Below are 16,765 nucleotides of genomic sequence, written 5' to 3'. Positions count from 1 at the left end.
ACAGAACTCAGCCTTTGTTACATTCCTGAAATACAAGCCATCTCACAAAGCATTAGTGAGAAATGTCAGCTTTTTATCAATTATTTCATGGGGAGATTGAGAAGACATACATTACCTATCACATAGGAATAACTTATTAACTATCACACATTATAATCACATACATTTAACTGTTCTCCCTAAAGACACCAGCCCTTTGTTTCCTTTCTCTCTTTTCTGGCTGCAAGAATATCAAACTTTCTCTTCCTCTTTATTACATTTGTGCCTCCAGGGTTCTTGCTGATTCCAACACATACTTCCTACTTTCTGTTTAAGTAATTGTACTAGTGCAGTATGTTTTAGTTTAAGCAACCAATCACACAAAGTGTTCCCAAGTTTGCATAACCCTATAATTAATTATATCTCTACCTACAAATCCTCTTCCAATACTTTTTGTCCTATATTATTTAATTGAACCACTTCCCTGAAGATTACTGCTAACCATCACTCTTACATAAGTCTTCCCATTATTTATTTATTTCCCCATAAAATGAGTCCACATTTGCCTTTCCAACATCTGTCTCTTCTCTGCAATATTTCCCATTACCACAGAGGCTAATTTTTTTCAAATGCTTCATGCATTCTTTATTATATAAGACTCTTGTACAAAAAGAAATGTAATACAAATTGGGTCCCCATATGGAAAGAATAAAGTGAATCTTTGGAGGTTTATATGATTAAATCTATAAATCTTCTATGAATCTTCTCTCTCTATGGTCCCATTGACATGTACCATCCTAAGATGCCTTCCATCTCACCTATACATTAAGAAAAAGTCATTTGGAGGATTTTCCAGAATTCCAAGAAAGTTGCCTACATGACATCCATTGTAATAAATAAGTCAATAATACCCATATGGCTTAATTAGAACTTTTCAGAATGGCAGCTGGAAAAGTTAATTTCCTTGAGAGGTCAAATGGCATCTTCAATGGCCTGAAATTCCCAGACCAGCCTCTGCAATTGCACTATCCTGATAGAAGTGTGAAACCTAATTTATTTGTCTTGGCTAATTAAATTCTACCTGTAACAAAAAGTGCCACCACTGTTTGTCTGTAAATTAGAAATGTTAATTATATGAGAATATTCAGTGTTACCATGCTTGGGAAGTCGATTACTACAGCCATGTTTTTAAAGGCTTAGCCCAAAATCACTTTCTAACGATTCTGCTGGAATGTCAATGAATCCTGTATATTCAAATCCAGAACAGTTACCTAATCACCTTCTATTCCCTAGTTTGTATCTGAAACATTAGCTCTAGTTTTCATATATTATACATCATTTTGAAAAACATGTGAAGTCTAGAACATCAGAAATATATGTCAAAAAAAAGTATACAAAAATCATGAGCAGTAGAAAATAAATTTTAATTGAAAGCAAGACTAAGAGATAAAAGCAGAACAAAGAGCCATAAAGTAGAAGGGCCATGATGATACATGCAGGGCTTACAAAGTTAATTCTAAGTTTTCTATTGTCAAAGGAAAATGACCCCCTCTAAGTGTTTCTAATAGACACTGTTGATTCCTACTCAAGACCTCGTCCTCTCTCTTCCTTATTTAAAAAAAAACCCAAAAACTCTTTTATTAAGGTAGCTACGCGGATTGGGGGTAAATTCTGATTAATGTAAGCCAGCCATGGTCATCTCATCTCCTCTGCAACAGTTGTGCTGCTAGGATTTGTTCTAGTTGGGCACCTAACGTGGTTCTGGCCAATGCAATGGTAGGAGATAACTGGGGGTCCTCTGGAGATGTTTCTTTGAAATTAGCTAGAATACGCCGAGAAAGTTTATCATATGGTACTCTTCTGGATGTTACTGTTTGAGGACTTCACTCCTAGCGCTACTGCAACCATCTAACAACCATGACATTGGCTAGCCTGACAAGCTTGACACTGAAGGTGCATAGCTGGAAAAAACAGGAATTTGTGATTGCTGTGAATATCACTGAGTTGCTGAATAATCACTCTTAAACCAAACTGTCTCCTGACATCTTGTTAACTGAGGTTATACATTTACTGATGCTTTAATAATTGGAGCTAGTGTTGCAGATAACCCTCATTGTTTATGAGGGAAAATACCTGTTGTTTGGGAGAAGCAAAATGTCACTAGCAATTAGCAGAAAATTTTCTAAAAAAACATTTTCATGTGGAACTTCATAGGGAAGGGAATGAACATTGGGATGGACAATATCCTCAAACAAGATTCCTATAGCAAATATAGGGTAGGTTTGATAATACTTTTATGAGAACAGAGACCCAAAAAGAAACTCCATGAGAGCAAACCATCAGGGCTATGCAATCTAGACACGTTTTAGTCATTATTTAAGTGAATAGTACAGATACTATCCATTTTATGGAAAAGGAGGAGCCTGGTGAAAACTCTGCTGAGCAGATAAAACATTCCACGCGCACATGGCCTTCGAACAGGAGGACTGGCAGGAAAACACAATAATTAACATTTATTACCACGGACCTTACTCTTTTAACACCAGAGACAGAGGTTTGTTCAAACTTTATTGAGGCAACTTGGGGTTATCGGTTATCTAACTTCCTTCCTGCAGTGAGAAGGGAAGCAAGTCTACTTCTTTACTTGCTTTGTTGGTATCTAGAGGGAACTTAAGAATGAATGCTATAAACTGGAAAATATTTACTGAAAGAAACCTCTAAAGCACTTTCATCAGATCATGAAGTGGATAAAAAATCTCAATCATATGTTAGAAAGGAGGAAAAAGGAACTATAAACTTTTTTCAACACTCCAGACACATCTGAAAATGAGGTAATACAGCGCGCGGTCCAAGCCAGCGGGAGGGCGAGCGGCGGTGCCTGTCGCCTGCTGCCTGGGCCGCCGCTGAGCCAGTGCGCGTGCGCGTGCGCGGCTGCAGCCTCCGCGGAGACCCGGAACGCAAACGCGAGCGAGCGAGCGGAGCGGAGCTGGGCGCTAAGTGAAGCCGGACCTTAGCGGTAACGGGGACTACGAGCGGCTGCTGCAGCGGGCGCGGCTGGCCGCGCATGTGGAGCGCTGCGACGACAAGGCCTCCGCCATGAAGGCGGTGACCGAGCTCAACGAACCTCTCCCCAGTGAAGACCGAAACCTCCTCTCCCAGGCCTACAAGAACGTGGTCGGTGCCCAGCGGTCTTCCTGGAGGGTTAGCAGCAGCATCGAGCAGAAAACCATGGCCGACGGGAATGAGAAGAAACAGGGGAAGGTTAAGGCTTACCAGGCGTAGATTGAGAAGGAGATGGAAACGGTGTGCAGCGTCGTGCCGGCTCTGCTGGACAATTTCCTCATCAAGAACTGCACTGAGGGCTTCCCTGGTGGCGCAGTGGTTGAGAGTCCGCCTGCCAATGCAGGGGACGCGGGTTCGTGCCCCGGTCCGGGAGAATCCCACATGCCGCGGAGCGGCTGGGCCCGTGAGCCATGGCCGCTGAGCTTGCGCGTCTGGAGCCTGTGCTCCGCAACGGGAGAGGCCATAACAGTGAGAGGCCTGCGTACCGCAAAAAAAAAAAAAAAAAAAAAAAACTGCACTGATTTCCAGTGTGAGAGGAAATGTCCTCTACTTGAAGATGAAAGGCGACTACTTCCGCTACCGGGCAGAGGCAGCTTCCGGCGAGGAGAAAAACAGTGTGGTCGAAGCTCCGGAGGCCGCCACGAGGAAGCCTTCGAAATCAGCAAAGAGCACATGCAGCCCACGCACCTCGTCCAGCTGGGCCTGGCGCTCAACTTCTCCGTGTTCTACTATGAAACCCAGAAAGCGCCGGAGGAGCCCTGCCTCTAGCCAAACAAGCCTCCGAAGATGCCGCAGGCGAGCTGGACACATTAAACGGGGATTCCTATAAGGACTCCACGCTCATCATGCATCTGCTGTGAGACAACCTCACCCTCCGGAGGAGCGACCAGCAGGACGAGGAAGCCGGAGAAGGGCCACGCGGGCGCCTCGGCCCGACGCCTACCCGCACCCCAGCACCACCGCCCCTTCCTCGCTCCAGTCACTCCGTAGCTAGTGCTGAACCTATCTGTATGGCAGGACAGCTACTCGGATCTACTCAGATATGCTCTCCGCTCCCCCGGGAAGCGGTTCCGGACAGATTCATGGGCATTGCGGGACTGACGGTTTGCTGTGAACCACACGGGAGCTTTCTTTTCCGATTGTGCAGACAGGTGCGTTCTGAAGGAGGCATTTTACTCTGCCTGCCAAGCTAAGTGAAATGCAGGTGAAAGCAATGGGGAGGTTAGAACGGAGGATTAGCCGACACAGGCTGCAGTCGGTGTTTAAACAGTTCATTTAAAACAAGCTGATAGTGTTTTATTAAAGCAGTAAATCTGTGCATGCATAAATGAATTCACCCCTCCCGCCTCTTTCTTTAGCTGATGGAAAACTGTTAAGGGAAGCTGAGATGGAGAGACCACTTGCTCCTTTCCATCAGCTTAATAATAAGCTGTTTAAGGTGAGGTTTACAGTAGCGCCTTGTTTTGCCTCTTTAAATTATGAGGTGCACAAGCCTTCTTTTCAGTGCGATGCAGCTAAAGTTTTGATATCTGTAACTTTTTTTTTTGGTTACTATTGTTTAAGAATCATGGATTTATGTTTTCTAACTCTTTGGCTATCGTCCTATGTGTCAACCCATGTCAATCAAAATCGGTGATTATGAAATGCCAGACTTCTAAATTAAATGTTTTGGAATTCGTTGGGTAAGTAAGTGCTGCTTTGGGGGTATTTAAGAAGAAGAAGAAAATGAGATAAAAACCTTAGATGATTCAGTCTAGAATGTTAATAAGATTCCCTTTGTATCGCAGTGTCTCACACAGTTTATTAAAAAGTTATTTATTGTTGAAATGAGACTACAGTTGACTCTTAAACAATACAGGTTTGAACTGTGAGGGTCTACTTATACACAGGTTTTGTTCAGTAAATACATGCTACAGTACTACATGACCCTGATTGGTTGAGTCCACGGATCTGGACCCCCAGATAGGGAGGGCAGACAGTGAACTTACATGTGGATTTTGGACTGTGCAGGGGTCAGCGCCCCTAACCACCTCCCCACCCCGAGTTGCTCTGGGGTCAACTGTAGTTAGTTAAAGACTAGTTACTCTGAAAATATGGCAGATAATATGGTTCATAGAGAGCTGCAATCCCTTATTTATTTTCTTGGAAGTCCCTTTCGAATTCATCCAAGAAAAAACTAATCTTTTGTTTTCTCTACACAGCTCCCCATCTAATCCTAACCTAGCTCATAGGTCAGGATTGTTCCATTCAGTAAGCCTTAAGAGAGCACATGCTTAGTGCCAGATGCCGTGACCAGTGCCGACAGCGCAAATCTGGACAAGACATCGTCCCTGACTTCAACAAGCTCAGTCAGGTAAATCTTAACATTTGTCTGCCAGAGATTGATGGGTACTTAACTGTCTACAATCATAATGAATCAAGAAACCATTCAAATTCAATGATTTTGATGCTCTGACGTATATATTCACTGTAGAAGAAATGGTGCAATTTCTGTAGAAGAAATTTCTGTAGAAGAAATGGTGCAAGAAATTGGGGCACAGGTGACCTCATTGTTTTCTCTCCATCCCACTCACCTTCCTTGATTTGCTTGGGTTCACCACTGATTCAAAAATTCCCAATTGCCAAGACACCGGACTCCATAGAAAGAGATTTGTTTGGGTGTCTTTACTGACATTCTGTATCTAGGAATTATTGTTGATGTGATAAAGCAGGAGATCATGTCTTTCACTGGAAACTTTCCACATAAATCGAAAAATGGTTTTAACACTATCCTTGTCTTTTTTCAACCACAACTTATGTATATTTTCCTGTCAAAAGGAATATGCTTTATGCACAAATTAGCATCTGTCTTGTTCACGATGAATCTATGTAATCAGTATAATAACAAGAGAAATGGCTCATAATTTTTGCCTTATGTTTTTTTCAATTTGAGAAATTAAAAAGCAGTGCCAGATTGCAGTTGAGAAATATGTTTAACTCCTGCAGCCACATACAGTCTTTATGGGAAGAAAAGTCCCATCTGTTTCCTCTGTAAATGGCACTCATGAGAGAAACACCAATTCAGGAATTCCTGTGATTTTATGAACCAAGCCAAAGCAAAAAAATACCAATGTCCTTGAAAAGAAATGATTTTTACTTTCTCTAGTCTGTCTCATATTCTCTGAAAAAAAGAAAAAAAAAAGGTGGACCAGATGATCCTAATTTCAAACAGTTTAGACCATTTTCTGAGTAATTAATATGCTTAAATATTAACAGTATCTCTATCTCAAGGGTTTTCTGCAGAGAAGTATTAAGTTGCAATATTGTGTCCTATGATTCCTATGTCCTATGTCCTATGTCCTATATCCATTCCTATGTCCTATGATTCCTTTATAATTCTCATATAATTTTAGCATGTAATAAAAACATTTATGTCCTAACATGTTAACATATAGTACTGATGTGGAGAAAATCATTGGCAGATGACTTTGTATCTATGGGTAGAATTACAATCATTTTCATAAATATTATGTGATCATTTTTATTGCTAGCCACGTATCTGCAGTACAATGACAGAAGGTAGATAAACCTCCAGTAGGAAGTAAGAGGCCAGAAAAATACATTAAGTCAATAGAGAGCTTTGAAAACATAAAAACTAATTAAGTCAGGATGTTAAGAAATAGATATCTCCTATGAATTATATGAACATATCTAATTAATTCTTACACTCTAATGCTCTAATATACGATGAATGATTTAAAATTCTACATGTTCAAATGGAACTACAGTTTGTTCTTTGAATACGTGAACTGTGTGACCTGATTGTGAAAAATAATTTACTGCAATCTAAGGCTGCATTGCGAAGAGTAATATTCAGAACAAAGGAGATCAAAAGTACTCAAAGCACATCAGGAAAGGCAGAGCTCTTCTTTGTATTAGAATGCCATCTAGTAAAGATTAAAGGGATAAAATTAGAAATGTGCACCTGCCAATGTAATAACTGATGAAGGCAAGGGTCATCAATAGATGCTAAAACTATAGGTATAAATCTTGGAGAACAAGATAATCATATAGTCTTAAATTATTACCTCACATATTGTGGATTAATTACAAAGGAGAATACTGACCTTTATAAAGGAGGGTCTGGGAACACCATGTTAAATAATGGTGATCAAATGACCAAAATGTTTGCCATCAGTAATGAGACCAACTGATACCATGCTCCTCTTAATGTGATAGAATGATAGGACACAACTTTACCTATGTAATATTCTTGTGAAAATGTTTAACCTGAATTTAATAATGAAAAAGCAATCACATCAGTTCAAATTGTGGAACATTCTATAAGACACCTATTCCAGAGTCTTTAAAAAAGAAAAAATGATCAAAGAAAAAGAAAAGTGAGAGAACTTGAAGAAGGTTAAAGAGACATAACCACCAAATGTAAACCATGGTCCTTTGTTGGATCCTGGGGCAGGGAAAAAAAGAAACACCTATACATAACAATTGGACAGTTGGGGGTATTTGAATGTTGACTGTATATTGTCATAGCAATGTTACATTGGATGTGTTGATGGTATAGTGGTTATGTGGGAGAATGTTTTTGTTCTTACAAAATATGTGCTAATATATTTAGGGGCAATGTGTTATAATGTCAGCAACTTAATATCAAAGCTTCAGGTAAAAATTCATATATTTATATACAGACAGAAAAAAGTAAATAAGTTAAAATATTAAAATTTGTGAATACAGGTGAAGAATATGCAGGTGTTCAGTATAGCATTCCTTCAACTTTTCTCTAGGATTATTATATTTTTAATTGGGATAAAAAGAGTACATCAGGAATACTGAGTTCAATTCTTTTTTTTTTTTTTTGGGGGTGGGGCGGTATGCGGGCCTCTCACTGCTGTGGCCCCTCCCGCTGCGGAGCACAGGCTCCGGATGCGCAGGCCCAGCGTCCACGGCTCAACGGGCCCAGCCGCTCCGTGGCATGCGGGGATCCTCCCAGACCGGGGCACGAACCCGCGTCCCCTGCATCGGCAGACGGACTCTCAACCACTGGGCCACCAGAGAAGCCCTGAGTTCAATTCTTGATACCACATTTTAAAGGAGATTTCCACGTCCCAGAGAAAGGTGAAAGGATTAAATATCAAGCTGATGAGGATCAAGAAACAATGTCAAATAAAAAATTGGGGATTGTTCACATGCAGAAGAGACAACTACTCCTCTGGATGTTAAAATACAGTCATATAGAAGATGGAGTAAATTTCTTCTGTCTTTCTTCTGAAAGAATGCCTCAGACAAATGATTGAATGTAACAAGCACCCTAAGACCAAAAAGAGCAGAAATCGAATAGCATTTTTGCTGATGTGGGTGAGAGGTCTATGGAGAAGACCCCTTCACTCCCCTTCAACTCTAAGAGTCCATGGTTGAAATCAGAAACAGGACATAGTCTTCTGGAAGCACAGTGACACTCACTAGATAACAGCACCTCCACAGTTTGTTTCAGTGCTTTCAGACCATCAGATACGGATCTGAAGCAATACTCAGACTTCTGATTCCAAAAAAATATATTTAAAGAGCAGCACACCCATTATATGTCAGGCATTTTGTTAAGCACTAGAATTCTAGAAGTGACAAGAGTGATGAGGTTTCTGCTCTTGTGGCTTTTCAGTCTAGCACATAGTTTTGGGAAACAATGAGAACCAAGAAAATAGGTTTTTGTCCATTTTATAGGAATGTTCTCTTGTGCTTAAGGAAGAACTATAAAGGTTACCCTGAAAAGCCAGAACTTCTTTATGAAAATATTTATGAAACAGTGTTTTGTCCTGTTGCTATCTAAGCACATGTCTAAGGAAGCTGCCCCAATGTACCTATCTTAGGAAAATAAACACCATTATTATTTGCTTTTAATTTATTATATCTATTTTTTAATTATTTGGTACATGTACATACTCTAAATTTACATCAGTATGAATTAATGAGGGTTCAGTAATTCTTTTATAATTTTGCAACATAGACGTTGAGATAACTGAGTGTTCTCTGCAAAAATAAGGTTGATAATTACACTTTGCAATTATATGTTCGAAAACCAGGTACATGTTGAATATCGGTAAATGAAAAGAATGGGCTTTTTTCAATAACTTTGTCAATTTTCTGTCTCTATAAGAGGGGGTTTTGGTGGATCTTGTCCAGGATCTCCATAAAGCTGGAGCAGATCTATTGTTCAGAGTAGTCTGTGCCAGAGGAGATGGTCCTAGCTGACCAAAATTGGTAGGATGTTTTTTTTAGGAAGCCTCAGGTATTGACAGAGGGAGTTATCAAATTGTCTGTAGGGGACAAGTGGAGGGGAAAAACAGTGAGGAAGCCCTGAGCATGCTAGACCAAAGATCATGGTGAAACCGTAAACTGAAAATGGTAAACGTGGTAAAACAAGATCAGTACAAGTGGTTCATGATTAAAGCTTTGAAGGTTTGGGGACAGGCTTTTATATGCATGAGTCTACTTGGTGAGCCTGACAGCTTAAAGGAACCAATATCAGAGAGACCAACCTATCGTTTGCTGCCAGACTCACTTTCTATATCCTTGCAGAGATTAGCAAAATTTATCTTTGGCATTCATATTTTGACTAAGGCATCTTACATTTTCCCACAAAATCAAGCTAGTTTCTTCAGGTCTTTATTTATTGGCATGTCATGCTTGTGAGAGTTGGCTCCGGTCTTTCATCCTCGGCCTTGGGAAAATTGTTGCTTATTCACCCTTAACTGCTCAGTTCAATACAATAGGGAACACTAGCCAGGCCCTTCACAGTAAGTATGCGGATTGTGGAACTATGATAATTTATGCCCCTAAGACTTTGTTTTGTTATTATTTATCAGTTAACTCAAAATAACTTACAAAATAAGTGATTTATTATCAGACACAACAAGAAATCAGAGTTAGTCCCAGTTAGTGGTTCCAGGATTGTTGTTTTATGGCCCAATGCCATACTTAGAGACACGGCTCTTTTTCTTCAGATTTGTCTCCTGTGGTGACAAGTGTCTGTATTAGTTTCAAACTTCATATTCTGACATAGCATATAAAAACCAGAAGAGACCATTGTATCCTCATACAGGATGTCCTAGAATCCCTACAGCACATTTTCTCTCAAAGCTGTCTCACGGACCAGGATGGAATGAAGTAATCTTTTCTAAACAACCATGGAAAGGGTAATAGAATTGCTCCTATTGAGTCAGACCAACCAAGATTTAATCCCTGAGGCTGGGGAGCACGGAGGCCTTAAGTGATTCATGAGACATCCAGAAAAACAAAGTGAGGATTTAGATGGCAAGGAATAATTGAAGAGGAAATGTACTTGAAGGGGCAACCAGCAGGGTCAGGGACATATTCTTTCTGTGTGAAATCTCTTATCTTCCTTGACTTTCTGCAGAAGTCTTACTCTTCTTTCAAGATTTCTCCTTTGGGAAGCTTCCCTAAACCTATAGGCTAAGTTAGTTACTCTCCTCTGCGCTCAGACAGCATCTCCTACAAACCTACCTCCTTGTAGAACTTACCACACAGGATCATGTTGACCACAACATCTGTTACCTCCATTAGGACCACGAGGACCTCTTAATAGGAGTCCCCTTACTCTACTCTGCAGGCCAGCACCTATCCATACTGTGGCTATTGTATGTTCCTTGTGAGTATTTACAGAAGAGCGGGAGAGGAAGAAACAGACAGCAAGAAGAAATAAAAGAGGAAGAAGGGGGATTCCCTGGTGGCGCAGTGGTTGAGGGTCTGCCTGCCGATGTGGGGGACACGGGTTCGTGCCCCGGTCCGGGAAGATCCCACATGCCGCGGAGCGGCTGGGCCCGTGAGCCATGGCTGCTGAGCCTGCGCGTCCGGAGCCTGTGCTCCGCCACAGGAGAGGCCACAACACTAAGAGGCCCGCGTGCTGCAAAAAAAAAGAGGAAGAAGGAAAACATTGAAGATTGAAGCTATAATTTTTACTGGTGATTACAGACACAGGGGTATCAATATTTAGCATAAGCATTGGAGATTAGGTGGACAATTTTTATGAATATGTTCAACAACTTACAAATAAATATTTAATGCTATTTTTATACACTCTGTTTTAATAATTCCTTTAATAACTTGCCCTTTGGCAAAGTCACAGTGGCAGTCTCCTCCCTGAAATAGTTCCGCACAGAGGTATAGCTGATGTGAGGGTAGGTAGCAGGGAGAGCGATCTCCTCAGCCAAACATGTTTTCAAAAGTGGTACTTACGGAAGAATGTTTAAGATACTATGTTAATACAGTAGTTGTTAGGATTGTGATAAAAAGATCTTAGAAGAAAACAGTATGAAAGCAAGACCACGAGATATTTGGAGAGGGCACCCAAAGCACAAAACCTTTCTTAGTGTTTGCTCTCTCGGGAACAAATAGTACAGCCTGCTGGCCCGCCTTACTCCCAACACCCCTCCCCCTACATAAGGTTAACCCTTGCTAGGCTTCTTGTTCCCTAAGAGCAGCTCATTCAGTAAATATCCATGTGCCTACCATGTGCCCAGCACTGTTCTAGACAGTTGGGATGCATCAGTGAATGAAACAGAGAAAGATCGCTCCTCTTGAGGGATTTATATTCTAGCAGGGGGCGGTGAGTTGGGGAAGCAGTAAGAGAGCTACATCACACTCAAACTGCAGTCGTATCTTTGGAGATAGACGACAAAAACAGCATTAATTTCCAAGAAGAGATATACCTATTCTCATTACCTGGGCTCAGATAAAAGACATTCAAGGGACCCATCAGCACTCAACCAGTGAAGAAGTCTGCCAGCTAAGACTGTAGGGAACCCATTCATTATATTTCCTAACTTTCTATTAGCCTTCCCTGGACATGTAAAACAGATACGGTCATGAGTGCTAAGATATTGCCAAGTATACAACTGAGAAAGAAGAGGCAGAAAAAGGCAAAGGAAGAAATAAGGTAGTAAAAATAAAAAGAAAAAACAAGTAGGTAGAGCAAGCCCACTTAGCCCTGTGGAAGATGGTATTCGGATAAACTTAGTGTGAGGTTTAAACTACTATGTGTAGTTGTCTGGAGGAATACCTAAAAAGAGTCTTCTTAATTTTTTTTTTTTTAAATTTTTGGCCACACTGCCTGGCTTGCAGTATCTTAATTCCCTGACCAGGGATCTAACCCATGCCCCCTGCAGTGGAAGCACGGTGTCCTAACCACTGGACTGCCAGGGAATTCCCAAGAGTCTTTAACTGATGGTTACCTGAAGACCACAAAAGGAATCCACTGAAATGGAAAACTATTACTAGTTCTTAATGTAATGACTATACATTGAAAGCCATATACATGATATTTAAACATAACTTCAGCATGGTTTTATATAAAGAAATTATAAATATTGTAAGCTGCACTTTGAAATGAATTTCTAATTCCTCCTCACTAGCTCACTATCTAAGTGATTTGGCCTGCTCTGGACAGAACAGAGTTTTCTTCTTTCTGTGTTCAGGTTCCGCTCCTCGGCTTCCCGTTGCCTCACACTTCCAAGCAACCTGGGGCTATTACATTCACTCCCTTAGTCTCACCGTCTAAAATTGCACCTGGTTCCAGATCACTTTACAGGTGGTATTTCTCAACTCTATTGCTAGGAAAGCCCTGCGAAGTGCCCACTGCTGGTTGCTTACTACTAGGGACCAACTTTTGATTTCTATGGCCTTGAAGCTCTCTTATTCTAGATCATGTTCATGACCAGGTGCCTTTCATTTAGCTTATGCTCAGCCAGTCTTTTTGACTGGAAGGGTAATTGAGACCAAGCCCAGCCTGAAGATCTGTCTCTTCCTGAAAAATAGATTTCATTCACACTCCATATATTCCTCTATCAAATATCTCTTCTAGCTACTTCTTCCCTCTTTAGCATGACCATCATCATATAAAGAACAGGATAATACTGAACTTGGTTGATTCTGAATACAAACGATGCATAGGGACAAACAAGAGGCTGATATTAGAAACACAGCAACTTGAAATTTAGATGTGAGAGACCAAACAGCATAGAGGTAAGGAAACAAGGCAGGAATAATCTACATTCACGAATAATGGAATTTAATAAGAGATTTCATCTCATGTTGCTAGAAAGCCATTTAAACTAAAATTTTCATTTTTAATGATTTAACATTTTGTTCAATTACAGTGTTATAGAGTGAAATATTTTAACAACTAGTATATCAGTAGAGTAAAAATTCAGTAGCTTGTTCCCGTGGGTAAAAGATATAGCCTTTCATATTCTCCCTAATATTTTAGCTGGAATTTAAAGCAGTGACGTCTAACAGATTAAAAAGAGAAAAAGTAAAAGGAGCGCCATCCACCAAGGGTTTATGGCGTGCCACAAGCACTGTACTAAAATATTAACACATTACCTCACTTTTCCTCATAATCATCCTACGTGGTAACAATGATTAATTTTATGGATGCAGAAACTGAGACCTGAAACGTAAAATGCCCATGATGACAAACCTCCTAAGGGAAAGAGCTAGGCTTCGCACCTGGCTGTCTAATTCCAGGGCCATGCTACCAATGACAAGCTGTACTGAAGGTGGAAATTGGAAGTCTAAAGAGCTGGCTTCCACCTGAAGCAAATCTCCGCATTCAGATTGTAGCTTATTTGTGCCACGAGCACTCTGACATCTGTAGCTGAACTTGAGGTGCTCTCTGTTTGTCATACATTTCCCTTTGCAGTCAACTTGACCGTGGAAACCATCCAATGTGAATGATGTCTTTCCATTGAGTCCAGCATGTTGCCAAGCACACAGTGGGAAACAGACTAAGCTGGAAGAGGCTGAATCATGCATCAAAACCCTCAGTCTGTGGACTTTTAGAAACAGTGTGTTTGCTAGGAGAGCTTTCTGTTCTGTCACTTATTTGTCCGTGCCGGAATCGAGGTGGGTACCCTACATCGCAGGCTGGAAAACAACAGATGATGCTGTGTCGGTCAGTGTGGAAACCAGACTTCTAAGATGAAAGAACCTCTTGGCGTTGCTGTATGAGCGCACTTCCAACAGTGGACTATCTGTCCCTTATAGAAGTCTGATTCCCCCCAATTACTTAAAGAACTCCAATTTTAAAATGTCGGTTTTCCATCGTGCTAATGTTTAACATATTTTTGAAGAACTTGTGGTCAGCAGAATAATAAGCTCCTAAAGATGGCCATGTCTTAACTCCTGGAACCTGTGAATATGTCACCTCACATGCAAAGGGGAATTAAGCTCAAAGATGGAAGATTGCTAATTAGCTAACCTTAAAATAGAGAAATTATTCTGGATTATCTGGATGGGCCCAGTATAATCACAAGGGTCCTTAAATGTAGGAGAGGGAGACAGAAGAAAAGTCAGAGTTATGTGATGGGAGAAGAACTCAACTCATTGTTCTTGGCTTTGAGGACAGAGGAGGAAGGCCACCAGCCATGGAATGTGGGTGGCGTCTAGAAGTTAAAAAGGGCAAGGAAATGGAGTCTCCCCCAGGACCTCCGGGAGGAATGCAGCCCTGCCAATACCTTGTTTTAGCCCAGTGAGACCTCTGTCAGACTTCTCACCGACAGAACTGTAAGAGAAGAAATTTGTGCTGTTTTCAGCCACTGAGTTTGTGGTCACATGTTACAGCAGCAGTAGGAAATCAATATGCTGCTGAAAGATAGTATTAGTGAATACTTGAGGACCTGTGATTTTGTGAATTTACAAGTTGTGTCTGGGCCAAGACAGCTCCATGGATAGAAGCAGGCACAGGTGTACCAAGGTGAGGACAGAACAGAGCACAACCGTGGGATTAAACAGCACTTTGAAAGCTGATTGGAGGTGTAAGAACATGGCTTTACTCGTTCATGTTACCAGTTTCAGTTACCTGAGGAAATTTCTAAAATTAATATGGATTAGTTACATTTGAAGTATGGAAATAATGGATCTGGGTTCTAGTGGGTTGTGAGCTTATAAGAGAAAAAAATAATGGCAAATCATCAAAGGGAAAATATAAATTTTCAGTATTCTTGCAAACTTTTACTCTACTTCCTCTATCTATATGATATAGAAAATATTACTATATTAATTTCCCAGGTTCTTGGGGAGTGTTGTATAATTCATAATGTAAAGCCAAGGAGACTCACACAGAATTTAGTGTATCCTAAAGTAGTAAAATTAAACTAATATTAATTTTTTCTCAGTTGATAATTTTTGAGTGCCCACCACATTTAAGATACTGACCTATGTGATATGGAATATAAACATATATTGCTTCCATTTCTCAGGGAATTAATAATCTAAAATATGTATATATAGAGAGAGAACACACACACACGCAATTATATGATAAGATAGAAAGTAAAAAAAGATATAAAAGATATAGATAAAATCCATAATAGGTTACAATGCAGTGAACAACTATATTTCCTGCACAGAGCCATGTTTCAAAGACAATATTTAGCCTTCACTCTGCAGCTAGGTACTATATATATTCCCTATTTTAAGATTAAGAAAATCAGACTCAGAAAAGTGACTTGCTCAAGGGTCAAATGGCTAGGTGGTGACTCTGACAAATTGCTTATACTAAAAATAAGTTGGTTTTAATACTCCCAGCTATGTACCTGGTAGTGCTCTCAATGTTTTACATCCTTATCACAACTTATGAAGTAGGTCCTTCTTATTACTCCCATTTTACAGGTGACAAAACAGAGGCACAAAGAGACTAAGTCTCCTCCCCAAAATCACACAGTAAGCGGCAGGGTTTATGACCAAAGCCCAGGCATCCTAGCTCTCCAGTCCTTTGCTTAACTACTGTCCACACAAACTCTTTGTAATGATTCTTCCCTAATGAATACTGAGGGTTTCCCTATAAACCTGTTTTAAAGTGGAGCCTAAAACTGCCTGATACGGAACCATAGAATTTGTCATTTTTATGGATGTGAATTAATATTATAATATTTTGTTTGAGGAGAGTGTTCAAACAGAAAAGAATCTCTAGTGAAGTCGTAAAGAGTAATTGCTATATTTGTGACAAGAGCCTGAGGCTCACTGTGACTTCTTCCATGACTTCCGTGGAAAGAAGCCAAGACTTAAGTCATTAATTCTAAAATTCCTAAAGGTTAGGGAATCCTCTCATTAATTTTCTTGGTGTTGTATAAATACTATATGAAACTATGGTCGCTTGCTTTATTCATAACTTATTAAAACAAAGCACTTTTGCATGAGCGTCCTTTTCCTTTCATTTAGTTCTTAACATTTCTTTGAATTGCCCTCCAAACACACCTGTAGATTCTGAGAATGGGACAGTTGACTAAACAACAAAATATGTGACAAAAATTTTGAGTGAGAAATTCTCTATGTGTCTACTTGTTCACTTCAGGCCAGTATTATTTTCATCTATTTGCATTTCCCAGCCTTGAGAAAATGTCACAGTGTTTTGGCAAAGTGATAATGGAATTTTTCTGGAAGAACTGGAGGGAAAGAACTCATCTCTCTTTATCTGGCAATCTGTGGTTAATTAGCTATTTTTCAGTGAAATATGACAGTAAGGGAGCCCTGCCTTTTTTATAAGACTGGTTTTGTATTGGGCTTTTGGTGTGAGATTATTTTATAATTATTTTTTTCCTCAGAATGGATAGAAATCCAAACTTTTATTCTCAATTTAACCTAAAGTTTTGGCCTACAAGCTATGCGTTTTACTCTCAGCTCCAATTTGCTGTGGAATAATAATATGGACATG

General features: G+C 40.2%; 1 pseudogene; it reads left to right on the top strand.

The window, feature by feature from the left end:
* The first annotated feature begins 3,075 nt into the window (after positions 1 to 3,075).
* Positions 3,076 to 3,902, top strand: LOC132520370 (14-3-3 protein eta-like; annotated as a pseudogene).
* The last annotated feature ends 12,863 nt before the right edge of the window (positions 3,903 to 16,765 follow it).

The sequence above is a fragment of the Lagenorhynchus albirostris genome, chromosome 5 (assembly GCF_949774975.1).
Source record: "Lagenorhynchus albirostris chromosome 5, mLagAlb1.1, whole genome shotgun sequence".
In the NCBI taxonomy this organism is placed as follows: Eukaryota; Metazoa; Chordata; class Mammalia; order Artiodactyla; family Delphinidae; genus Lagenorhynchus; species Lagenorhynchus albirostris.
This window is presented reverse-complemented; position numbering and strand designations above follow the sequence as displayed.